Source organism: Myotis lucifugus, unplaced genomic scaffold (assembly GCF_000147115.1).
Source record: "Myotis lucifugus unplaced genomic scaffold, Myoluc2.0 scaffold_4, whole genome shotgun sequence".
Classification (NCBI taxonomy): domain Eukaryota; kingdom Metazoa; phylum Chordata; class Mammalia; order Chiroptera; family Vespertilionidae; genus Myotis; species Myotis lucifugus.
This window is the reverse complement of record NW_005871052.1, coordinates 16,244,190-16,258,357: the sequence shown is the minus strand read 5'-3', so window position 1 is coordinate 16,258,357 and position 14,168 is coordinate 16,244,190. Positions and strand designations below refer to the sequence as shown.

The 14,168-nt window shown below is 42.9% G+C and overlaps 1 pseudogene; it reads left to right on the top strand.

The window, feature by feature from the left end:
* The first annotated feature begins 9,172 nt into the window (after positions 1 to 9,172).
* On the top strand, positions 9,173 to 13,891 carry LOC102437236 (annotated as a pseudogene).
* Positions 13,892 to 14,168: the final 277 nt, after the last annotated feature.

Here is a 14,168-nt window from a genome sequence, read left to right as displayed (position 1 = left end):
GACCCTCGATGGTGTGATAAAGGACCATCTAGAAAGTAAGCATACACTGACTGAAATAAAGAATATTATACAGACTCCCAACAGCAAACCAGAGGAGTGCAAGAATCAAGTCAAAGATTTGAAATGCGAAGAAGCAAGAAACACCCAACCGGAAAAGCAAAATGAAAAAAGAACCCAAAAATATGAAGATAGTGTAAGGAGCCTCTGGGACAGCTTCAAACGTACCAACATCAGAATTATAGGGGTACCAGAAGATGAGAGAGAGCAAGATATTGAAAACCTATTTCAAGAAATTATGACAGAAAACTTCCCCCACCTGGTGAAAGAAATAGACTTACAGGTCCAGGAAGCGCAGAGAACCCCAAACAAAAGGAATCCAAAGAGGACCACACCAAGACACATCATCATTAAAATGCCAAGAGCAAAAGACAAAGAGAGAATCTTAAAAGCAGCAAGAGAAAGAAACTCAGTTACCTATAAGGGAGTACCCATACGACTGTCAGCTGATTTCTCAACAGAAACTTTGCAGGCCAGAAGGGAGTGGCGAGAAATATTCAAAGTGATGAATGCCAAGAACCTACAACCAAGATTACTTTATCCAGCAAAGCTATCATTCAGAAGTGAAGGTCAGATAAAGAGCTTCACAGATAAGGAAAAGCTAAAGGAGTTCATCACCACCAAACCAGTATTATATGAAATGCTGAAAGGTATCCTTTAAGAAGAGGAAGAAGAAGAAAAAGGTAAAGATACAAATTATGAACAACAAATATGCATCTATCAACAAATGAATCTAAGAATCAAGTGAATAAATAACCTGATGTACAGAATGAACTGGTGATTATAATAGAATCAGGGACATAGAAAGGGAATGGACTGACTATTCTTGGGGGGAAAAGGGGTGTGGGAGATGCGGGAAGAGACTAGACAAAAATCGTGCACCTATGGATGAGGACAGTGGGTGGGGAGTGAGGTCGGAGGGTGGGGCGGGAGCTGGAAGGAGGGAAGTTATTGGGGGAAAAAAGAGGAACAAATGTAATAATCTGAACAATAAAGATTTAATAAAAATAAATAAATAAATAAATTCTTCTAAAAAAAATAAAGTAGACAAAAAGACATTGTGGAAAAAAGAAAAAAAGAAAATGGGCAAAGGACCTAATAGACACTTTTTGAAAGTGGACATACAGAAGGTCAAGAGACATATGAAAAAAAATTTTTTTCAATCTTTTTTTATTTAATATTTTCCCCCTTTATTTATTAAGATATTACACATGTGTCCTTATCCCCCCAATGTTCTCTCATCCCCCCAATCCTGCCCTCACCCTCGCCCCCTGCTGTCCACATCTATTGCTTATGCTTATATGCATGCATACAAGTCCTTTAGTTGATCTCTCCCCATCACCCTCACCCTCCCCTACCTTCCCTCTGAGTTTTGAGCATCTGATCCATGCTTCTCTGTCTCTACATCTGTTTTTGTTCAAAGAGATCAACCAAAGAACTTGTATGCCGGTGAGGTCGGGACGGCCCCGGTGAGGTCAGGACGGCCCCGGTGAGGCTGTAACGGCCCTGGTGAGGTTGAGACTGCTCCAGTGAGGTTGGGACAGATAATGGGGACCAGTATAGACTGATGAACAGGGGTAGATACAGAGGCAGAGCAACATTGAACAGACTGTCAAACTACAGTGGGAAGCCTTGGGAGGGTTTGGGGGGGGATTAAGAGATCAACCGAAGGACTTATATGCATGCATATAAGATTAACCAATGGACACAAGACACCGGGGGTGGGGGTGGGGGTGGGTAGTGGCCGGGGGAATGTCAAGGGGGGGGGGAAAGAGACATATGTAATACTCTTTGTAATACTTTAAGAAATAAAAATTATATATATAAAAAAGAACTTGTATGCATGCATATAAGCCCAACCAATGAACACAGACATCAGGGGGGTGAGGTCATGAGTGGGTGGGTGCTGGGGTCCAACCCCAGCAGGTCCAGGGGTCCCCAAAGGTGTGGACGGAGTCGGCGAAGGAGGAATGACACGGAGACAGCCTTCAGTTGATCAGCAGCCTAGTCAGGACCTCTAGCCAGGATCTCCAGCCAAAGTTCTGGTCAGGATCTCCAGCCACGTTCTGGTTAGGATCTGATCAGGATCTGATGTTTATTGTCTTGTTACATCTGTATTTATACCAGTCGATTTTAATCCTGTCAATTTCTATTGCAAAGGTTAGGGCGTTTCTTATCTCCATTCCAGGGAGTAAAGATTATGTAGCTTAAGCGTGATTGTTTGTAGTTAAAGTGATTAACTACCCACCTGGCACTTAGTTAAGGGGTTGTATCCCCTCCCTAACCTCAGGGAAAAATCCCCACCTAGGGAAACAACTTTTCTCGGAGAGGTGACCTTGGTTAAAACACATGGCGCTAAGGATAGCAAACATATTAAGAACAATATGCTATATATGCCAGGTCCCTTGAAACATATGCTGTGCAGATGTTTCTTTCCTGCAGTGACTGTGTCAAGCAGCAAGGATGGACCGGCTTCCGGCAGGTGGGTGTGGAGGCAATGGGGGGATAAGGACACATATGTAATGCCTTAATCAATAAAGAAAAAAAAATTTAAAGGTTGTTGGGAAATCTACCTTTGGGAGAGCAAAAGTGGCAGCCGAATAGGCAGACATGTCCTGTGCCTTGTTCTGGAGCAGATAGAAAGAGCAGCTAAATAGGATAACATCCACCTAGAATTAGCGAATTAGACACAGCTGGTGAGACAATTCACAGCTGGAAAAGGCAGAGGACACCTGGAGAATGGTAGGATCAGGGGTGGAGGTAGACACCCAACCACCAGGCTGAGAGGGTCAGGAGAAAGCTGCACTGCACCATGTCCACATCACTTGGGGACAGGCATAACATCCAACTTTGGAAAGGAATTCCACAGGGCTGCTGGTGGCTGGGGAACCTATATCTAAGTCCACAGCCGCGAGAGGTTGCACCCAGAAAGGTGGCCTGAAGAGCTATCTAAGCTGCGAGGTGCCGGGGGCGGGGGGAGAGAAACTCACAGTTGTGTGGTTGTTTTGCCTCTGTTTTGTCTTTGCTTTTATTCGCTAAACCCATTTCATATGACCTTTCAATTACAAACACTCACACGAGGCTGTAGTACAGGTAGAGGTGCAGATTTGTGGAGTCTGAGGATAGTTAGTGGAGTAGAGCAGGGCCAGGAGAGGTGACCAGGAATCCTGTGCTGAGACATTTCTGAACCTCCAAACCTAAGCAGCCATTTTTTCCTCAACAGCCAGCCCCTCCCAGCAGTCTCAAGAAAGCTAATACAGCCACACCCAGCCTACACCTTAAGCTTTACAAAGGAAAAAAAGACTCTGAATAGCCCCAAAGAGCCCTTAGGGACTGGGTTGAAGAAGGGCCATTCAGTTCCAGAAAGCAATACAACAGCACCCCCACCTAAAGCCCTGTCAGAAACAGATGCTCCAGTGATTAAGATTGACAGCTGGCAGTCAGGCAAAGCAGCCAAATTGGTTTCTCCTGCTTACAGCCAAGGCCTGTGGAGACAGACATAAACAGAGGAGTGGTGGATCACTTGGAACTTCAACATGGTGCTGACTACCTAACAGGAAACTGAAAAGTGGCAGACAGAAGAGAAGACTGGGGTCTTAAACCAGCCTCTATGGGGCATTAAAACTTTTTTATTTAAAAAAAGTTTCCTCACATTCTTTTGTTTTTAATTTTTTGTATTATTTTTTCTGCATTCTATTTTTATTTTTTATTGTTACTTTATCTTATTTTTCCACCCTTTTCTTCCTCACTTCTCCCTTTTTCATACTGCTTTCTTTTCTCCTGTCCTTGTTTTAGTTTTTCTCCTTCCTTTCTTTATACCCCTTATTAAAAATTGATCTTCTTTATCTGCTTTATTGATGTGTTATTATTATTGTAATCTCTGTTGGCTTACTCATATATCTAATTTCCTCTCCCCTGATCCAAGTCTATGCACCCTTCCCTTTTCTCTTTCTTTGCTAGTCAATTTTTATGCTTTTGTTTTTTCTCTCCTCTCTTGCTTTCTTCTTCTCCTAATTGTTTCAGTAGTTTCAGTCACTAAACTCAAGCCTATCTTCTGTCTCCTCTATTCTCCTTTTCCAAAAATAAATGAATAAATCTATATATATAAATCCCTAATATGCAAATAGACCAAACAGCAGAACAACTGAACAACTGGTCACTATGATGTGCGCTGACCACCACGGGGCACGCACGAAACATGGCAGGCGTCGGCAGCAGGTGGTAGAGTGTGAAACATGGCGGGCATCGGCCGTGGCAGGATGGTGGAGCAGGTGAGCGGGGACTCCAGACCAAGGCGGGGCACTGGTCGCTGTCATGGGGCAAGCCTTTGGTGGTTACTGAAAATACTTAGCTCCCGCGCACTGCAGTCCTGCCCGGCACTCACACCTGCTCTTGGTGTTGGCCCTGCTCGCACCTGCTGCCGGCACCAGAGCTGTTGCTCTCACCTGCTGCTGGCGTCCGGCGTTGGCCTGATCACTTGGCACCGTCAGTGGGTGCTAGTAGCGGCTGCTGGCCTCGGTCGCCCCTGAGGGCTTCTCCACCTCCCCCTGCTCCTGAGGGGTGATTAGGGCAGCAGCCGCCATTTGCACCTGCTGAAAGTGCTGACCCCGCTCGCACCCATTGCTGTACCGCCCCCAATCGCTCTGCACTGTCAGCAGGTGCGAGCGGTGCCAGCGCCGTCAGTGTGTGGGAGCGGCAGCAGCAGGAGTGGGGCTGCCAGCGGACAGGGGGCTGGGGGCTGCAGTGGGAGGGGCTGGGTGGGGGGTGCAGAGGATGGGCCAAGACCCACCCCAGTTCCCACCACAGCCTCGTGGCCCACAGTTCCTTTCAAGGTGCACGAATTCGTGCACTGGGCCCCTAGTCTCTATCTATCTATCTATCTATCTATCTATCTATCTATCTATCTATCTATATTAAACCTAAGTGACCGAATGACCGGTCGACTGGTTGCTATGATGCACACTGACCACCAGGGGGCAGATGCTCAATACAGGAGCTGCCCCCTGGTGGTCATTGCGCTCCCACAGTGGGAGTACCACTCAGCTGACTGGTCCCGACAGCCCACCAGCCAGGCGACAGCCACTCACTCCCTCAGTAGTCCTTTAGGTCCAATCTCCGGAGAATGGGCCAGGCACCGATGGACCTGGGCCTCCACCAACACAATCCTGATAGCACCACAGGCCTCTTGGAAGTTGGCCTCGGGCACTGTGGCCACTTCCCCTCCCTAGATGCTCTGCAAGGAAGAAATGATATAAAAGCAGCCACCAGGTGGCTCATGACAACCAGTGCGAATGTCAGCGGGACAGATCCAGATCCCCGGCCAGCAAGGGCGTCCCACTGCCTGCCTGGAGGGCTGAATGCATCCCACCTCCCCCCCCACCTTGGGACGGGCACTAGATGCAGGGCTCACGACTGGTGAGCATGACTGACTGGTTGCGAGCCCACAGCAGGCGCAGTGGGGCCAGGATGAGTGGGAGCGGCAGGCAGGAGTGGCAGGCAGTATTGGACTGTGGATTTCGCCTGAGCCCCTAGGTACCCCACCTGTGCATGAATACATGCACTGGGCCTCTTGTAAATAGATAAATTTAAAATTTCTATTTATTTATTTATTTATTTATTTGTTTATTTATTTATTTATTTATCTTTTCTTCTTATCCACTCATTCTCTTTCTACCTCCTCTCCCCATATTTTTGTTCTTTTCTCTCCTACCTTTTTTTGTTTTCTCGATATCATTTTTGCTCTCTTTTCTCTCTTCTAATTCTCTTTTCTCTGGTGGTCACTTTTATTGGGGTTATTGGTGTCATGAATACATTCATGTTTTGTTCCTTTTATGTCATGTCTTGTTGCATTGTATTTGCTGATGTTCTGTCAACATGATAGAGAGTGAGCCACATAACCAGAAACCCTTAATGGGAATGCCAGGTATAGCATGATGATGGCTTTTGGTTTGAAGCAGATTTATCATGTCAAATAAGAATCTGTCTGTCAAGGAAAGGGAGAAGTGTCCCCCCCCCCCCTTCTTTAGTTCTTATGATGGGACTAGTAATAAAATAATAAAATTGACACAAGGCTAGATTAACAGGAGAAAAACAAATTTAATACCTATGCACTAAAGAATCACAATACAATGCTCAGATCATAAAAGGAGGTACAGAGAAATGGTAGGACCAGGCACCTTTTTATATTTTTTAGGCAAACAATAAATTTGTGAGAAATTGACAGGACAAAGAAAGTTTGTGCTCATTGGGAAGGGATCTAAGCAAGGTTTGGGTATTCAGTAATGAGAAATTTAAATGAAGTAGTAAATTAGAAAAGAGGAAATAAGAATTGATTACACAGACTTTTTGGCTCTGAGTTATTTAACTCTAGCAATAGGGTTATCTTCTAGGCATGGGGAAAACACCTGTCACAGGGGAGATTTATTTTCTGCATTCAAGGAGACAAGGGAGGGTCTGGTGCCCTTCTGGCACTAGCTGCTGGTCAAGTAATTTTAATTCAAAATAATCAATATGCCATTGTGGGATATTTTGGGGCGGCCAGTCTTGGGCCTGACATTTCCATCCTTTGAAAGTTCCCTGTATATTTCACATATTAAAAGCTGGCCTGGCAGCTGTGGAGAGAGAAAATGGGTTAAAAGCTGAGTGGTAAGAGATCTTCAAAGAAAGAAAACAAAAACATAGATTAGAATGAGGATGAACAAACAGAAAAGAACAAATCAGAGCACATTTCCCCACACCCCATTAAAGCAGTCCCCCATTCCTGGGAATATGTCAGTACAATACAATGTCTTTCCTTCATTTATCTGATAGAAAATAATATTAATCATATCTTTTAAATTAGGTACTATTTGTCCAGTTTGGCTTATATAAAAGTAACATTTTTCACTGATGATTGCATAAGCTCCTTCTTGTTGGGCAGTCAGTGTATGGAAGGCATGATGATTTCTTTTTATTGATTTGAGAGAAAGAAATCAGAAGGGAGAGAGGCAGAGAGAAGAATCGATTTGTTGTTCCACTTAGTTATACATTCACTAGGTGATTCTTGTATGAGCCCTGACTGGGGATCAAACCCACAACGTTGGTGTATCAGGACAACACTCTAACCAACTGAGCTACCCGACCAGGGTTTGTTTTGCTATTTTTATTGAATTTATTGAGGTGACATTGGTTAACAAAATTATATAGGTTTCAGGTGTACAATTCTATAATACATCACCTGTATATTATATTGTATGTTCACCACCCCAAGTCAAGTCTCCTTCTATCACCATTTATCCCTTCTTTACCCTCTTCTACCTCCCCCGACTTCCCTTTCCCTCTGGTACTACAATTTTGAAGCACCACAGAGGCTAAGCTCTTAACTTCTGACTGGAGCATCCCTAAAGTTTGCACAGTGGTGTTGAACTCTTGTTTAATTACCATGGAGAGCTTTAAGATTGCCTTTTCTAATTTATAATCTTCAAAGCTGAGGAAGATTCTCAATTGAAAAGAACTTGGAGCTGTGATACACAAATGTGTTGTTGTTTTTTTCTGATTTCTCTACTGGCATGTTTATGTCACACAGCTTTATGAACAAGGGAGCCCAAATCTGTAATTTGTGTAATATTTATGGAGAAGTGTGTTGTGACAAAAGGATCCAGTATCTGAGTCCATCTCATTTTCCCACTTAGTTGGGAAAAGTATATAATTTGTTGTCACATAAAATAAAAAGACCAGTGTGGTTTACAGACAAGGTTCAAATGGAATCTGCCATTCCAGTATTTCATTATTTACATCAGTATTTTTAAAATATATATATTTTTATTGATTTCAGAGAGGAAGGGAGAGGGAGAGAGAGATAGAAACATCAATGAAGAGAGAGAATCATTGATAGGCTGCCTCCTGTAGGCCCTACACTGGGAATTGAACCATGACCTCCTAATTCATAGGTCAATGCTCAACCACTGAGCCATGCTGGCAGGGCATTTATGTCATTATTCATCAATTCTATCAATCTGTGATTTAAAACAGATTGCAAAATAGATTAATAGAAGTCCTATAGTTTGGTTTTGGCAGCCATAAAGCTTGATTCTGTTGCCTGGCAAAGTAGGTCCAGATTTTTGGCCCAACTACATATAATCTATAGTATCAGGCAGCTTAATCAGTGGATCTGCTGCAAGAAGTTGCACAAGGGTGGCTTGCAAACCATCCAAAACATTTGGCAATTTGGCAGATACTTGTGCCAAAAAGGGCAATGGTAGAGTCACAATTTGCTTAGCAGATTTGAAAAGGCCACCTGTGGAATCAAACTAGTTTGTCACCCAGGAAAAGTCCAGTATCATGTTTGTTTTTAATGTAAATGGAAACATTTTCATTTATTGCCTTTATCTGGGTAAGGGACAGTCCTTCAGCCTCTATCGAGTTTTCTCAGGCTCAAATAACTCACCAGAAGTGGAGGCACAGTAATGTCTGCCTTTTTGTAGATACCATACTTGGTCATTCACCCATCTTCTGTACTTAATTCACCAGGTGTTTACATTGGCAGAAACAAAGACTAGTTTAGGCTCTTTCTTTGCATTATTGAAATGTTGACGTAATCAAAAATCAGATTGATTAGTTAACAAGGCCAGACTTAGGTAAACTGGCATAAAATTGTCTGGTTTGTACTCGGCATATTCTTTTATTTTGATGGCAGTGTAGGATGTTAATAGTACCTCATAAGGTCTTTCCCAGTAAGGTGACAGCATGTGTTTTCTCCTAAAGACCTTGATGTACACCCAGTCTCATAGTCGAAAGGGATGGCAAGTCAGTTGGTGGAGGCCATGTCTCTTTTATCTGTTGGCAATATGCTTCAAGTATACTAGTTAGTTTTGGTATATAGCTAGTCATAGCATCAAATTGTTCACTTAAGGCCCCACAAAGTTCATTTAATCTAGGAATGGAAGGTTTAGACACGCCCATAGGTATTAGTGTCCAAATGCTATTTCGAAAAGGATTAATCCATGTCTCTGATTTTGAGTTTTTTGGATCTTTATAAGGGCTAAAGGCAAAGCTTCTGGCCATTTAAATTTGGTCTCTTGACAGATCTTTCCTAAAGTCCTTTTTATGTCTAGACTTTTAATTTTTATTTGCCCTGATGATTAAGGATGGTATGGAGTATGAAATTTTAATGCCTATCCCAGAGTTTCTGCAAGTAGGTGGTTAATCTCTGCTGTGAAATGAGTTCCTTGTTCTGATTTAATCCAGGAAGAAATGCCAAAATGTAATAATCCCAGTTATTAGTTTTGTTATCACTGTTGTGCCATAAGCATATCTGGTCAGGCAGCATTCAGTCCACCCACTAAACATGCAGATAATAACCAACTAATTGTGTTTTGGTTCCTTAACTATCCCCCATCTACACTTATGTCCCAATTGGTGGGATATAAGTATAAACCGGAAAGTCAAAAGAAAAGGAGCTCTAGGATGTCCATTTGGCCCAATATATAATCTAACTAGAGGCCTTTTGCATGAAATTCGTGCACGGGGCTGGGGAGGGGAGGTCTTCTCAGCCCAGCCTGCACCCTCTTGCAATCTGGGACCCCTCGAGGGATGTCCTACTGCTGGTTTGGGCCTGTTCCCACAGTCAGACATCCCTCTCGCAATCTGGGACCGCTGGCTCCTAACCGCTCACCTGCTTGCCTGCCTGCCTCATTGTCCCTAACCACACTGCCTGCCTGATTTCCCGTAACCACTCACCTGCCTGGCTGATCACTCCTAACTGCTCGCCTGCCTCATCACTCCTAACTGCTTGCTTACCTGCCTGATCACCCCTAACCACTCGCCTGCCTGCCTGATTGCCCCTAACTTCTCACCTGCTGGCCTGATCACTCCTAACTGCCTCTGCCTGCCTTCCTGATCACCCCTAACCACACACCTGCCTGCCTCATCACCCCTAACCGCTCACCTGCCTGCCTGATCACCCCGACCACCTCTGCCTGCCTGGCTGATTGCCCCGACCACCTCTGCCTGCCTGATCACCCATAACTGCTTGCCTGCCTGCTTGATTGCCCCTAACCACGCGCCTGCCTTCCTGATTGCGCCTAACCCTTCTGCCTGCCTGCCTAATGGGCCCTAACCACTCACCTGCCTGCCTGATTGTCCCTAACTGCCTCTGCCTGCCTGCCTGATCACCTCTAACCACTCGCCTGCCTTCCTGATTGCCCCTAACCCCTCTGCCTGCCTGCCTGATGGGCCCTAACCACTCACCTGCCTGCCTGATTGTCCCTAACTGCTCGCCTGCCTGCCTGCCTGATCACCCCTAACCGCCTCTGCCTTGGCCCCCGCCACCATAGCTTCATCCGGAAGGACGTCTGGAATGATGTCCAGAAGGTCATTTGGCTGTCTGGTCTAATTAGCACATTACACTTTTATTATTATAGATAAGCATTTGGCACCCTTTTGTTTCCATTTTTCTTTTCTAGACTGTGGGGCATTTGCCTGGTAGTTAATAATATTAGTGAGGGATAAAGGCAGGTTTAAAAATTGTGTAGAGAAAGGATAAGGGAGGTCCATTTTGAGCTGCATATTTAGCAGCTTGTCAGCCCTGTCATTTCCTAAAGATAGAGTATCAGTTTCCTTAGTGTGGGCTGAAGAACAATGGCAATTTTACAAGGGAAGTGAATAGCTTGTAATAGAACAGCAATTACATGTCCATTAGCAATAGGAGTACCTGCAAAAGTTAAGAATGTGTGGGGTTTCCAAATTGTACCAACAGTATGACAGACTCCTAAAGCATATTTAGATAGTAGCAGTTTTATGAATCCAGTTTTTCCTTAGAGTTCTGTAAATTATATCCAGTTTAGTTTTATGATCTTAAAGTTGTCAGAAATCTGTGTTCAGAGTTCTTTTTATGAGTCTCATTGAAGATGAAGCACTTTTGTAAATAAGCATCAGAATATAACAATAACTGCCTATAAATGACAAAAGACTTAAGATGGCATAGTTAAAGATCTGATTACAATGCAATTGACAAGGAAATTTGGTTATTTCTGTAATGCACATTTTAAGATAGTGACTAGAATTATGACTTATAACATTATACCAAGACATATCAGAGTTTTAGGAATTTTATATAATTTTAGGAAATTTAGATACCCACATAGACATAACATAAAGAAGGCTTAGTATTATTTCTTTTTTGACAATGCTTCCCATGTAGTTTAACATATTAAAAAAGTTGAATTAGCTTGATATCTCTCTTTTCAGGAGAGAGAATAAATCTTTGAGGTGTTCTAGGGCCCTTTGGAAAACTCCAGTTATTTTTAGGTCAATACAACTTCATTTAGAAACTGATGTTGGGAAGTTTCTAAAAAATATTAAAAGGTTTTAAAAACACTTGGTAAAATAGGATTATAGTCTATCATGAAACAATATATATAGTTAACCATTTAATCATGGTCACAACGACTTCATAGGCAATTAGAGAAAGTTAGACAGTTGAGGTAAGAAGACTCAATAAAAAATCTGATGAAGACAGTGTGAAGCACAGTAAGACACAAAATCTTTGCTTTCTAGGCAGAAAACTGCTCAGAATATTTTATCAGGACTAATAGTCCTTTTAGCAGATGAAAGAGAATTAAGTTTTCATTTTATTTAAGTACATTATTGATATAAAAGTTTATTTAAAAAACCCTAAAACAACTTTATTTAATCTTATCCAGCTTAATCATACATAAAATTATTTTTCAAGATTCCTTTTAAATAAACATTTTATAACTTTCTGGGTCCATTTTAGTTTGTCCCTTGTTTTTTACCTATTCAGAAATGACCAACTTTATTTAGGACAAAAATCATTTTCACTTTGCTTAATAAAATGTATCTCCATACTTTACTTCTTTTCTTAGCCTAAAAACACATCTTATTGCCCTGGCTTGTGTGGCTCAGTTTGTTGGGCATTGTCCCTGCCACCAAAAGGTCATGGTTTGATCCCTGTCAGGGGAGATGCCTGGGTTGCAGGTTCCATCCCCTGTAGGGGGCATGCAGGAAGCAGCTGATTCATGTTTCTCTATCATCAATGTTTCTCTCCCTCTCTCTCCCTCTTCCTTCCTATCTCTCTAAAATCAATAAAAATGTATTTAAAGAAAAAACAAAAAAAAACCACATCTTATCATACAAAGTTTTTTCCCTTATCATTTTAGTACCTTTAATTACCTATAGTAGAATTTTTAACCCTTAGAACCCTTTAATTTCTAGTGAAAACTAAGAAGTAAACAATCAGGAACTGTCCTTTACTGGTAAATTTATGAATATATTTCATAATTTTTAGAAATACAGTTCACCCTTAAACAACGTGGGGGTTAGGGACACCAACCCACCCCCACCCTATGCTGTCAAAAATCCACATATAACTTTTGATTCCCCCAAAACTTAACTACATTCATCCCTTGGTATCCACAAGGGATTGCTTCCAGGAACCCCCACAGATGCCAAAATCCATATGCTCAAGTGTCTTATATAAAATACTGTAGCCCAGCCGTCCTGGCTCACTGGTTGAGCATCAACCTATAAACCAGAAGGTCACTGTTTGATTCCTGGTCAGGGCACATGCCTGGGTTGTGGGCTTGATCCACAGTGAGGGCGTACAGGAGGCAGCCGATCAATAATTTTCTCTCATCATTGATGTTTCTCTCTCTCTCTCCCTCTCCCTTCCTCTCTGAAATCAATAAAAATACATTAAAAAATAAAATGAAAAAAAATAAGGACAGAGCTAAAGGAAGGAAGGAATATGAGTTTGATGATGAATCCAAATTTATGTCGAAAGTCATAGCAGGAGCAAACAAAAAAACAGAAGGAGACGTCAGGCAAATGTCAGGGCCTGGTGTATGCACCTCCAGGGAAGGAAAAGCAAAGGAAAATGAAGGAGCTGGAGGAGGAGTCTTTCTCAGAGAGATCCAAAGAGGAGGATCAGGGAGGGCTCAAGAGAACCGAAAGTGGGCACAGAGGGTTTGTGCCTGAAAAGAATTTCCAAATGACTGCTTACAAAGCAGTCCAGAAGAAAAGCTCATCACTTCCCCCAAGAAAGACCTCTGAGATCTTGGAGAAGCTATGAGCCAAAGGAGACTTTTCCACAGGGAAGTCTTCCTTTTCTATTACTTGAGAGGCCCGGGTTAATGTCCAGATATACTCTTTTGATAAGGACCTTGCAAGACCCAGTGGCATATTGTCTCAGGAATGCAAGATTTGTCAGGATCTAGTTCATAGCAACAAAAAGAAACAGGAATTTAGTTCCATTTTCCAGCACACAGTCAGCTCAGTCTCAGCGGAGCCCCTTGGCATTGATTACCCAGCACATAGTAACCGTTGTTCACCATGTTAAAGAGCATCACTTTGGGTCCTCAGGAATGACATTGCATGAACGCTTCACTAAATACCTAAAGAGAGGAACTGAGCAGGAGACAGCTAAGAACAAGAAAAGCCCATAGGTACACAGGAGGATAGACATTTACCCCAAAACATTCAGAAAACATGGGTTGGCTCATGATGAAATGAAAAGTCCCGGGGAACCTGGCTACAAGGCTGAGGGAAAATATAAAGATGATCCTGTTGATCTCCGCCTTGATATTGAACATCATAAAAATCATAAGGAGAGAGATCAAGGTAAATCAAGAGAATCAGTGGATTCTCCTGACTCAAGACACTCCAGGGAAAGATCAGCTAAGAAAACCTATAAAGGATCAAAGAAGCAGAAGCACCAGAGAGCACAAGACCTGTCCAGGTCATCATCCTCTTCCAATCATCCCACTCCTACAAAGTGGAGGAGTATACTGAAGAAATGGAGGAGAGAGAGGAGAGGACCATGGGCTTTGACAAATGAGGACTGTGGACCATGAGCCCTAGCTGGTTTGGCTCTGTGGTTAGAGCATGGGCCCATGGACTGAAGGGTCTTGGGTTTGATTCCAGTCAAGGGCATGTACCTTAGTTGCAGGCTCGATCATCCCTGCCCTGTTCTGTCTCTCTCACATCGATGTTTCTCTCTCTCTGTCTCTTCCCCTCACTTCCATTCTCTCTCTCTCTCTCTCTCTCTCTCTCTCTCTCTCTCTCAAAAAAAAAAAAAATGGAAAATAATATCCTCATGTGAGGATTAACAACAA